This window comes from Prenolepis imparis, unplaced genomic scaffold, assembly GCF_030444845.1.
Source record: "Prenolepis imparis isolate NDT839.2.m4 unplaced genomic scaffold, iyPreImpa1.0 SCAF_8, whole genome shotgun sequence".
NCBI lineage: Eukaryota > Metazoa > Arthropoda > Insecta > Hymenoptera > Formicidae > Prenolepis > Prenolepis imparis.
The window spans coordinates 7,076,765-7,089,985 of record NW_028141166.1 but is presented as its reverse complement, the minus strand read 5'-3'; positions in this window follow the sequence as shown (position 1 = coordinate 7,089,985).

Sequence of the window (13,221 nt, the reverse complement as noted above, 5' to 3'; positions counted from 1 at the left end):
TGCCGTTGCACCGACTGATTTTACGATCCGCCGTTGTGCTCGCTATCTAACACGTCACCGTCTTATTTTACGATGCTGCCGCTCTTTTAACGCCTCCTTAACTCCAAACATCGCCAGCGCACGGCCCCGTCGTTTTACATACGTTTTGCACACGGGTGAGATATTCTATTCGTATGCGTGTGCTATCCTCAAAGACACGCATGTGTCTCTCGACAAAGTCGCTATTACCGTGAACAAGCGAAGGACACAGTAAAAAAAAGCTGTACCACGATAATAAGAATGATATTAGATTGCACACAGTTTTTGCGTGCAACAAAAAAATCGCAGGTGATAAAAACTTGATTGATAAACGCGGCAGATTAGCGTAATAATAGATTACTTTTGAATTTATCGCGATAGTTAATTCGTTCGCGATTGATGTTTGAATACATTAGAATATAAGTAGTTGTTATAAAGATAAAGTATATACAACTTTTTCCTCGGGTTACTTAAGAGTCCCCCCTAGTTAGAAATGGATATATCGATTAATCGAAACGTCGTTGCAACTGCGCGTTGCTTCCGCGTTATAAAGCGAGTTAAATTTTTAGTTTCTGGTCAACAATTTAAGGGCAAAATCTGTTATCGCAAAATACGCTTTTAAATCATAATTCTGTGCATAAATTGTTCCTATTTGATATAAAAAATATGTAATAGAGATAATTAGAGTAAAAAATCTGAGGTGAGAATAGCAATAAAGTTGTGTTATCCTATTAATACGGTTAACTCAAATGAGATGATTTTTTAACGATTCTTTAACGAATAATATTACCGTAATCTTTGATAAATAATACATGGTTTGTTTTTATTTCAAAAGTATACTTTTTATTTTTTTTATAATATAAAATACAGATAGATCTAACAAAAATATAATTATTAAATAATCTTTATCTTATCTGTGTGTGTGAGGTTGTCAAATATGCACAGAGAGAATTTTCTCTTAGAATTTACCCTGAAAATTATGGTAATCGTGGGAGAGAAAAGAATTTTATGAGAATTTCTCTGATTAATATTTATCACAATAAAAATAATAATATCTATCACAATAAAATATGTTTGATTAATTTTACTATGCAGTTTAGTAAAATTAAACATATTTTATATTTTATTGTGATAGATATTATTTTTATTGTGATTAATATTAATCAGAGAAATTCTCATAAAATTCTTCCCATACCATATTGTCCCACAATTACCATGATTTTCAGGGTAAATTTTAAGAGCAAATTCTCTCAGTGTGTAAATCATACTTTGAGATATTCTTACTTGTTGATCTTAATTAAACTCTATACTATTTCTCGCGAATTAACCAAGTAGGTAAATAAACGACGCAATTTTATCAATAAATGTCGAAAAAAATGAATTCGTAAGAATCTATTATCGAATAATTTGAAAAATCTATATTCAACACACAATAGTATCGCCGTCTCGTAAACGCTCGCTACCGTACGGCGGTATATCCCGTATCCGTATCAGAAAGATCTAGAATCGAAAGAGAAAGAAAGAGAGAGAGAGTTCGGAATAGAATCAAAAGGGAGTCTTATCCCGAGACCTCAGGAGGGGGAAGTAATTAAAGAATTAATTAAATGGAGGCTTACTCAGCTAAGTTCAGCCATCGATCAAGGCTAACCACGGCGGGCTCTTGTTTGACGCTGACAAAAAACACCGCTACCGAAATCATAGGGAGCCCCCATTGTGGCCAAGCTCCCGGAGAGGGTCCGGCTCTCGGAACGATGACGATGGGCACCGCGATCGGGCATCGGGAGAGACGAGATCGCGACGCGACGGCGATCAGTGGTGGACCTGAAGACGGTAGGAATGCAGCTCGCGTGCTCCATCCCTGTCGGTACAAATTAGAGTAAAAATCATGAAGCAGGATCGTGGCAAATAACTTGCGCAGCGGGATATCTCCCCAGAGTGCGGACCAAAGGAGCGAACAATGCCTTCGACTCTCGTCTTCCTCGCTTTGCTCTTCTCGTCTGGCTTTCTCTCTTTCTTTCTCTGCGCTTCGTTCTCGAAGCCAAGTTAGATGCCGTGAAGAGGTAGATATTCATATTGAAGAAATAAAAGAAAAAATATTTGTAAGTCTTATATCCTCCGAGAGGATGCCCCGTACGCAGAGGCGACGTTTCGTCTCCCGTACATATGTAAACCGACTCTCTACATCGTCGTCTTTCTTCTTTTCTCGTCATCGTTCTTGCTACCGTTTTCGTTTTTTTAGCTCGAATCCCTCGTGTCAGGAAGAATTTAATCATATTATTGACTTAATAGAAAATTGAATTAATCTAGAGAAAAAGAATATATATAGAAATATATGAAAAGCTATTACTATATCTTAAAAGCGCCGGATAGTAGAGGGAGAAGAAAAAGAATTAAATAAAGAAAAATATCATATTGATAGATTTTGCGACGCGATGATGAATTTATTCCACATAATCGACCGCAAAATTTAAAGAGGATCACGCAGGTCATACGAGATATATGTTATAATAATTAATTTATAAAGCTTACAATATTGTTCTCACAAAGGAGATTGCAATTTGAAAGGATTGACTTCTAAAGAAGATATTTTATAATAAGCGAAATATATATCTATATTAATATAAGATTACTTAAGATGCAGGTATATATTTCGCTTATTATAATTTTGCCAAATATTTTAACATCATAAGATATTAATAAATCATCGTGATTTTGCATCTTATATAGAGAGCTCGTTTAGTATACATATTTGAAGGAATTAATAATAACAGATGATATTATCACCATTTTTTACATCTTGTATTTTTAATTTTTCAAGAATGTAATTGTACCACAACTTTTTATTAACAATAAGTCATGTTAATATTTGCTATTTTTGTTTCGTCAATGACATAAATATGTAAAATCTGCCGGGTGAACAAGCTTTCGAATGCAAATTAACCAGAATATCACTCGATCCTCTGCTCATTTAAGGCCTATTTTCAGTTGACAACCCACTCATTTTCACTTCGCGTTTGACAACTTCCATACGTGTGAAGCCAGACTCATTACATGCATGGTTATAATAATTACGTTTCATTGGTAATTTCAAGATAACAATATTAAGAGTGTGGAGAATCAAATTAGTCGAGAGAAATACATATTCTGCGGTCGATTATGTTAATTTTCTGTGAAAAAAAATAAATGTCATAATTTGCACAACTACTGACATACTTAATTTGAGCAAAAGATACAAAATAAGAATTCAATCAATATTTGTGGGCTTGCAAGTAAGAAGTATTAATTATATTATAATTATATTATTTGTGTTTTGTGTGTATATTATAATATATTTATATTATAATATATATTACAGTTATATAATAACAATAAAATTATAATATAATTATATTATTATAATTTGCAAAAATACTTGCAAAAATAATATTAAAAATAATATTATAATGTCATAATTCAAATGATACGTTTTAATACGGATCAAATTATTCCATGCTATGTCTTTTCATTTGCTTCTGCTGTACCGCCGTAGTCCTGATAATAGAAATCGCTTACTCTCATTTCATTCGCGCCGAGAAAATCGCTTCGTTGCGTCTCTCACACAATTGTATGTATCGCGCGCGTTGCGCGTTCGCGTCTTCGGATAATTTCTTCCTCCATTCCAAATTATCGTGTCGATGCTCCCGAGAGCCATCACGCGCCATCACGCAATAGCATGTAAATACGTTCGTACCCAAGAGGGAGAGAGCGGAGAGGGAAGAGATTCTCCTTCCCGGAGAGTACAATAGCCGCCAGCGTCTTGGAGAACAAACGGAGCTGGCGAATAAATTGGTCGAGGCGTCCGGAGCTGACCGGTAGCACCCGACAGCTTCTCACTTTGGGGCTCGTCCATTTTCGACGGTCTGACGAGCCGAAGCGAAAGCCTGTCGGCCATTAATAATTGTTCGTAATAATGGGGAGGGAGGGAGGAACTTCACCACCCCGCGGGATGGGGAAAGACGGATAGAAAAAAACGACCGCGAGACAGGTAACGAGCCTGACCGATTCACGGTTGCGTTGTTGCTGCCGGTTGTTGGTGTCGGATAGGGGAGGCAAGGGGAAGGTAGCGGATGGTAGCGGTGTCGATCTTACGCGGAGGCCACCCCCGCTGCGTTCCTAATAAACCTACTTGCTAGCGGGATAATGGCTCCACGGTGACTTTACACTTCTGATGAGGGAGCGAGACGAGGCGGGAGATAGAGGGAGAGAGAGAGAGAGAGTGGGTGGCGGTGAAATGGAGAACGTCTCTTCGACATCGAGACGTGGCTACTATATCGAGCAGCAAAAAAGGAGAGAATCGACAGCGAGCCGAGCATTAGCAATCGACTCGGGATATGCTTTAGCGAAACTTCCGAGAAGAGATCTGGCTCCGCGAGATGGATCACTTTGCTTACGAGGCGTTATACTTTTGACGCGTCCGTTTTATACAATATATTCCGCGAGAGACTCGCGAATGGGACGTCACGTCAGTCTATTTACGTTTAAATCGCTATAAACGTAACGATGCGGTCAATAAAATGTTAATTACATTCATACATGTAATTACTACTGTCCTACCCTTGAATATCTCGCGCGTATCTCAAGTTATCTTAGCTCTACATTAAATAATATCTTAATTGCACGTTATATACATGTATCGATTCGTGCGAAATCATTTTTCGTTTAAATCATGATTAACTTTTTTGTCTGATTACATCGAATTGCTTTTACGGTCACAAATGCAAAATGTGAATTAATCGTTAACGGCAGGTATCGTGAAGAATTACATCTCTCCTGCGAAGAATCATTAGATCCTATTCGGATGACTCAGCGTCCTTATAAATCGACTCACACATAGCTCGCTCCTTAATAGCCAATTACTTTGTGCCCTAGTATAATTAGGTCTTTTTCCGATCTTTGACTCTCAAAAGCTTTAATCTTCTTCCTATCTCAGGAGATCCCTCGCACCTTCACAATCCGCTTGGTAGCGATCTTAAATCGTTAAAATGTATGCGCACGATAGCAACCTTTGAAAACGATCTCTGAAATCAGATCTCCAATTAACGCACGCAGACAAGTAGTCGATGCATGTTATTTTAAAATCCAGATCGATTTACTGTACCGTTATGAAAATATCTTACCTAAGTGCTACTTGAATATTTCTAATATTTCATAGATTAAAAAAAATAAGCAAAGTTATTATAATATATAAACAATTTAAAAAATCTAATATTTCATAGATTAAAAAGTAAGCAAAATTATTATAATATATATACATATATAAAATTTTAAAAATCTTTCGGTCTTTTTTCGATAAAATGTTTTAATTATTTTTTACGCGTTCATTTTTTTGCAAAATTTCTCAAGTAACACGTTGATACTGATCCAGCTTTAGCACGACAGACGCGTTAAAGAAGCATGAAAATTCGAGTCACGAGCATGATTGCGGTAATCCATGATGGCAATCAGTCAGTTCACGCGGAGTATGTGATAGATCGGATGATCGTCGTGTGTCGCCTCGTATGAGGGATCGTTCCGATTTGCATCCCTCGTGCGAGGAATAATGCATAAGAGAGTCGACATTTGAAGCTGCTCGAGCCGTGGTAACGATATCGGCGCATCTCGATCAATTTTATCGTTTTTATAGAGAGTATAAACATATATCGATGTATTACATAATAGTACAAAATTTAATTATTAATTCACTTTCATTGATTTTTTTTTATCAAGTAGTTTTTCGTGTGGATGATTGTCAATGTTAATTCTATAAAAAATAAAACTAAGGAGAAGTTTCCTGTAACATATATGATGTAATACTTAATATGCGTTATCAGAAATCTGAACACGAGTGCAACTGGTAGATCAAAACTTATTTGAGAATTAATATCTTTAAATGAAAAAAAATATATATAAATAATAAAATCATATATTATATTCTTCGATTAATTTGAATTGAGATTTTACTTTGATAGAATTTTAATTTGAGATTTAATTGATAAGAATATATAATGAAAATTTTATTTTGTCGCGATGCAAATGAAAGATACACAGGACAAATCTCGTTCGTGTTTTCTCGAAACGCATGAATGATTTTCATTTCGAAAACGTGAAGCATAGTAGAAGCATGACAGAAGCGTGGTCACAAGACTGCATTTACGTTTGAATTCTCGTAGGAAATAATTCGATACGACGAGGCTCGAGCGCTCGAATGATGTTATGTGGACGATAGTAGTACGATTTGTCAATGGGTCGGCAGATAAAAGAGTTCTCTCTCTCTCTCTCTCTTTCTCGTTTGCTCGCTCGCGCTCGACACGAAAAGCCCTTCCAGCCTGACGATGTCTATCAGCATCATTAGGCAAGCGGGTGCTCTATCGGACTGAGAACGAGAACTTATTGGGAAAATTTATGGCGGAAACTCGTGACTCCGCATTTGTGTTAATTCTGAAGACTTTTTGTAACATCGCTGTAATTACGAGCCGCTTTTCTTTAAAGATAGTTATTTGTACCTTATATTTGTTTCTCGAGAAACTCCCGACTTTCTCCGGAATGATCGTTCGGTAGAGTTTTATGTTTCTTGACTTATATCGCGTAATCGCGCGCGTCGTCTTATATCTTGGTTCGCGCGTTTCCTCCGTCATTTTGTCCATTTATTTATTGCTCATCAACATGCCTGTGAGTCGTATTGCCGATAAATTGGACAATTCGTATGCCGAACGACGAGAGAAGATCCGGGGTGATAATGATGCGCTCGTAAGATCGTAAGAAAATTAAAGCGGAGTACTAGGTTATCTCGAGGGGGGTATTTGCGTCGGTGGCAGATTTAATTGATTACAAATTGGTCCAGTATTCGCGGTCGCACATTCGCACACACCCGGCCTTCATTTCCCCCCGGGGAATTTCGTATTCACAACCTTTCGTTATCTCGTGTACCGCGCCGCTTCGGGCGCAGTCTTGTTTTTCAACAGATAAATTAAATCGTTCTTTTTAACTCGTTACATTTTAACCGTTCCTCGAGATCCGTGCGGCTTCTCCTGCTTTTTTTTCTTTTTTTTTTATCACTTCATTCGCGCCTTGACATTACGGAGCCTTATATGAGCCGCGCGTGTATCCTCTATCTTTCTTTTTCTCCCCCTTTGATCGTCGTTTTCAGACAAATTCCTCGCAATCAATTCTCAGCGGGCTTATCACTTTCAATTCGTAATTTTATCGTCGCCGAGGCCGAGTGTACAACCGAAGTCGTTCGATTCTCATTGCATTCCAACAAATCCGAGGACCAATTCATATACGCACCGCGTGATAATGCGATTCGAGCGTACCCCGTGATAACGCAATCATTTGTATGCCGAGCGTCGGCACGATGTTAATCGGTTCTCTCCGTCTCACGAGGATAAAGATGGAGAACGGATTCTAACGCGCGAAACACTCCTTGATTAAAATATCCTCGGGTAGACATCTAATTAATTGATCACAAATACGAAAGAATGACCACTGCACGCGACAGTCTCTTCCGGTCGTTTTCCATATAAAAATATGTTAATGATCCGATAATAAGCTAATGGCATTATGTATTGTGTCGCGTTTCTAGACATCTTCGTCTACACGTGAACGCGAATAAACGTGTTTTAACTATTGCTTAAGTAAGGATAAGACGAGATGTGGAGAACAAAAAAGGAAAAAAAATGAAGGAGAAAGAGTAGGGGCTGGAATGACAAAAAAAAGACATGAGAGCGCGTACTCAGATACGGCGAAGAGGGATAAGGAGCAGAAAAATCGAGCGAGACGAGACAACGAAAGAAAACGAGAGTAAATGCTAAGGAGAAAGAGCAACGACGAAGAGGAGACTCGATCTGACCGCGAGGCTGTGCTTTATACGCCGTTGCATCTGGGAGATGTCGAGCCGGAGAGAAGCCGAGTTGGTTCGGTTGGTGGTGATGATGGTGACGAAGGAGATCGGGAGGGTGGAGAACGGGAGGAGAGGAGCGAGACGCGAGTAGAGGGAGAGGTTCGATGAGAGGGAAGGGTTAGTAGCTCTTGTAACGCTATCGACCCTGTCGCTGTACATCACGTCGACACCATCCTAGTCCGCTCATTTCAGATCGCGAAGTAGTAAGAGTCGGCTTCTGCGCCATTACTTCGGTCGCCGGCCCTACGATGCATGCATGCACGCACGTCACGTACGCACACACGCGCGAATCTACGTTTACGCAGGTTGCACGCGAGCAAGAACGGGTAAAGAGGGTGAGAGGATCTCTTTCTCTCTTTCTCTCTCTCTCTAAAGGAACGTATTATGTACCCTGAATGCCGATTGCGCGAAATAAAATGATACATTCTTGCCGGTAATATCGGCAAAATTTATGCGAACGATAGCGAAAGCTTGACGTTTCCGAAGCTTTCAGTAAGGATCGTTTCAGCCTGCTTCCATGTGCGAATGGTCTCGATAAGAATCGGTAGTCTCGAACCCGAGATCTTGGACTATGAGATTTTATGAGCATCTAATATAGAAGTGATCGGGGGCAATAGATATTCAACTTGATATGATATAATGATAGCAATTTACTATTCTTTGGGTAGGAAAAATTATCGATAATCTATATCTATGATATAGAGATAATCTATTAAATTATATATCTACATATATATCATATGTAAATGTATATATAGGTATATATAATAAATAAAATAGAGAGATTCGTATTTAAAACGGAATATTTATTTTGTAGTTTTCACTCTGAAATTATTAGAGAGATTATTAATTTTGATCTTTATTTAAAAGATATTTTGTGCATCGAATGCAACGAATTGATTTAAATGAACACCGTTTCGCAAACATGTTTATCGCAAGATATGACTTGCATTAACTTAGATGTGCGAATTGAAGTGGTTCAGCTGGTGCATTTGCTGTTGATATTGAGCACAGGAATTTATTTTCTAGATTATTGTTTTCGATTTCGGAGTGCATAATGGGCAATTGTTTATGTTCGACCGATATTGCTCGCTGATTATTTCAGACGTTCTTTCATTAAGAAATTATCGAGAGTGACTTCTGGCCGGTTACACAAAGAAATGCATGGATGCTGCATTTGAGCAGTATCTAAATAATATATAATAAAACAATGTACATTTACATACATATATCCATGCAATGACGCGCTGCGTCAAAATCATTGCATATACATGTACCTTCATTAATATCTTTATTATTAGCTTCATTAATATTTATCGCAGCATCCATGCGGTTTTTTTTGCAGCTCGTGTGCAGCCGACTTTGCGGAAATAAAGTTGTCCTGTTTTTATAAAAATTACATATGATATAGCATTGATATAATCTAATCTTTAAAATTTTGATATGTATACACAATATGAACTCTACACGACGATTACGCAATGAATTTAAAAAAATTTATTCCATATTATCCTTACTTATTTTTTCACGAGAAATTATTTTCTGGTCGATTTGTATCACGATTTATTGGGTAGACTCTTTATGTTTAATATGATATATTTATATATATAATATATTAATATATGTATATATTCATATTATATATTTATATTTATAACTTACATTATAAGTTATATTATAAATATATTATATTATATATTACATATTAATTATATTACATATTATATTATATAAGTTATATTTATAACTTGTACGCGCATATATTTCTCCAGCGTCCCTTTTTACTTATGCATCTCGGAGAATCGTTATTAGATACAGCGGCAGAAGCTGCACGTCACATCCGACATACTCAGTCGAGTGAATTCTCCTCTCGGCCGAATTCTATGCTCACAGCTCGTTGAGTCGTAAGCGTGATGCACGCGACCACGCGATCGTCCGATCATTCGCTCTATTTCCCTCTCCTTCGTTACCGAAAATCTCCAGGAGTCGTTTTCGGGCGATGCCGCGTTTGGGCTAACCCGGCCGAGCGTGAAACGTGCGAGAACGTCTGTTTCTGGTGGGATATCTCACGACCATTTCCATTTAATTGATCGTCCTGAAACGTTGGCGCGTATATGTGACCCGTGGATCGAAGGCGATACCGGGACGGCGATTTCAATGGGCAGTGGACGAGCCAATTAGCTCCGTCCCAATGCTCAGGTATTCTCTTTCCCCCTCGCTGCAGCTTCACTTCTTTCTTTACTTCTCTCCGCTTTTACTCTCTCTTTTTTTCTTGTCTTGTCTTCTTGTGCGCTCTCTACTTTTTTTTTATATATATCTTCCTATGTTAGTCCTTCTTCCTGTGTCTCCCTTATTTGTTTTCTTTCTTTATCGTTCCGCTGGCTTAAGTCTTTTATCCCATATCTTTCTCTCTCTTTCTCTCTTTCTGTTTCTGCTGCCAAGCCAAACTCCCGATCTATATGCGACCTGGAAGGCTTCCGGACTGGGATATTACAGGGCCCCTCTTTCGCCCCGGACACGAGAACACAGAAAACCGGGATCCTATCTTATCCGCGGAGAAGTTTATAGCCCGGTCGACTCTAATTGGGCGAGAAATCATCGGGCACTCCTTTTCTCCGTCCGCATGCTCAAAAAGAGTCTCACTAATTCACGATTTCTCGCGTATTATTGCCGGACCGTGCCACCGTCTCCCTCTGCCCCCGTCCCCTTATTCCTATCGTCGTTCTGTCAAACACCTTCTCCCTCTTCCTTCTGGATTCTTGGCAACGAGCAGACCGATCATTCTGAAGGGATTCAACAGTCTCGATAAATCGGCGCTTAAACTGAATAGCGTATTTGAATGTTTTTATATAATATGCCTATGTGTATTCATATATTACAAGAATTGAGATGATACAGCTGAATAAGGAGTGGAGGCGAGACAAAATTATATAGGTGTGCGATCATTATAAAATAATTAATTGGCTGATTTAATTAAACAAGTATTTTTTACCATCAATTGCTCTAATTATTTTTATATATTTGAGAAAGATTCCGAGAATTATTCAAATGCTCTTGTTTCACTCTATCATCGCGTAATAAAAATTTGTGAATTAAATTATTATAATGTCTACTGAAAGAATAAATTCAAAGATAATTATCTCGAATAAAAATTTTCGGGCAATTATTAACCCCGCATACATTTCTTAGGGTTCGCATCAATGCGTGACTTAGTCGATTAAGTGGAAGTTGTCTCGTTTGCGTTTATTTTCGCTTTATCGCGCGAAACGTTCGAATATATATTTTCTCATGAGCAGAGAGACGCGACGGAAGTGGCTTAATGCAATTTACGGCGAATGCGAACAGCCCTGTCTGTCGGGATAATCCCCTCGTCCTAATTCTCGTTAACATCCAAATATCTCAGCTTAAGTACGCGGACTGTGCATGGTTACGCCTTACGAGAGTGAGCGAGCGCGCGATTTACCGCCTCGCGAGAAGGTGCGTCGGGCAATATCTCATTGAGCAAAGGAGGAGGTGACTTTAACGTCGACCTTACCCCTTGTCTCTCCTCTCGCACTTTGCCGGTGAGCAATCGCGGCCAGGACGGGGCCCGACCGAGGGAGTAAGATCGTTAATCTTGCCGCGCACCGATCGGGCGCAGATAGTAATTGTTACGTTCTGCTTTCCTGTGGCCGACCGTTCGAGCGTGTCCGACGAGAAGCTTCTCCAACACCTGAGGACTCCTCCTTTCACCCCTTCGTCTCCTTCTCTCTCTCACATCTCTCCGCGTTCCATTTCCCACCTCGTGTGTCCTCGTCTTTCTAAGTTTGCGTCGGAAGTCGCCGACCGATCCCCCCTCATCACCGGTATTAATGCCACCGATATCTCTTTATCACTCTTCTAACGACTGTTTGCGTTGGATCTCTTCGGCTTGTATATATAGAGTGAATGGCGGATGAATGAAATCGCGCGTGCCGAAGTTAAAAGCCGAAGCTGAAAGAACTCCGCGATTTAAAAAAAGAGTAAAGTAATGACGATTCACGAGTACATGAGTAATTATGGAAAATTAAAAGACTGATTAATTAACAGAGAATTAAGAAGTAAGTTTTTATCTTCATCTTCGAGTCTCGTAGTCATTATTATGTATACTGTTGTTATTGATAGTTGACAGTATAACAAAAGAAACCGCGAGAATTTTCTGTTTCAATGAGGAAATTATTGCAAATATGAGCAATGTGGAAAATTAAAGGACCAATTAATTAACAGGGAATTAAAACGTAAGATTTTTTTTTTATTTTCGAGTTTTAGTCATTATTATTATATTATAATAAAAGAAACCGCGAGAATTTTAATGAGAAAACCACCGCAAGCTTGAGCAATATGCAAAATTAAAAGACTGATTAATTAATAGGGAATTAAAAAGCAAATTTTTTTTCTTTATTTTCGAGTCTTGCAGTCATTATTACATACACTATCATTTATGATAAATAGCATAGTAAGTAGTATAAAAGAAACCACAAGAACCTTTCTCAATGAAGGAACCACCGCGCTCGTTATCCTTTATATCCAGAATTTTTGGTCTCGTTATTGGGCATCTTCCACCTGTTCCTTCGACGGTTCGAATTACTCTTTCGTCTCGAAATCCACAAGTACCAACCCATATACCAACTTGGTGGCTTCTCGCAGGGTTCTCTCATGCCTTTATATACCGATCCCGACGATACTGTCACACAGTCATTTCGCTCATGTGCAAATAGAAGCAGGTTCCCCCATTTGGTCTCAAAAAAGAGGAGGAAATATGCGTGAAAAGGTACGTCGATCCGTCGTGTTAACGCCATTAACGAGTCCGCTCGTATTACATGCCCGATCTCGCGTTCAGCTTCATCTCTCCTCTCTTCACCGGTCTTCTTCTTGGTCTCCGCTGTGTCTGCCCTACCTCGTCCTACCGTGCGCGTATTCTCGGCTCTCGTGAAGCCGAGCGTGGCCATAAATTGGCCGCTCGCGTTGACGCGGGCCACGATATCCGAAATGTCGCGCGGATCCAATGTTTTCGTGCTCCGGACGGCAACAGGCGATTCCACCCGTGCCGAGTAAGATGAGAGTGTCGCTTGGGGAAACCAGTTTCGCGCGCAGATTCCTTATTTGCGAGCCCGACGAAACCGTAGATTCGAGTTAATCGTCGATGAGCCTTCTCGCGCGCTTTTTCCTTCTCTCCGTCTCCTTTTATACTCTTCCCTCATCTCTTTCTCACAATTCGTATAACGCGCCTTCGAGCGGTTTCTCGGGAGTTAACCTGCGTTCTGCGT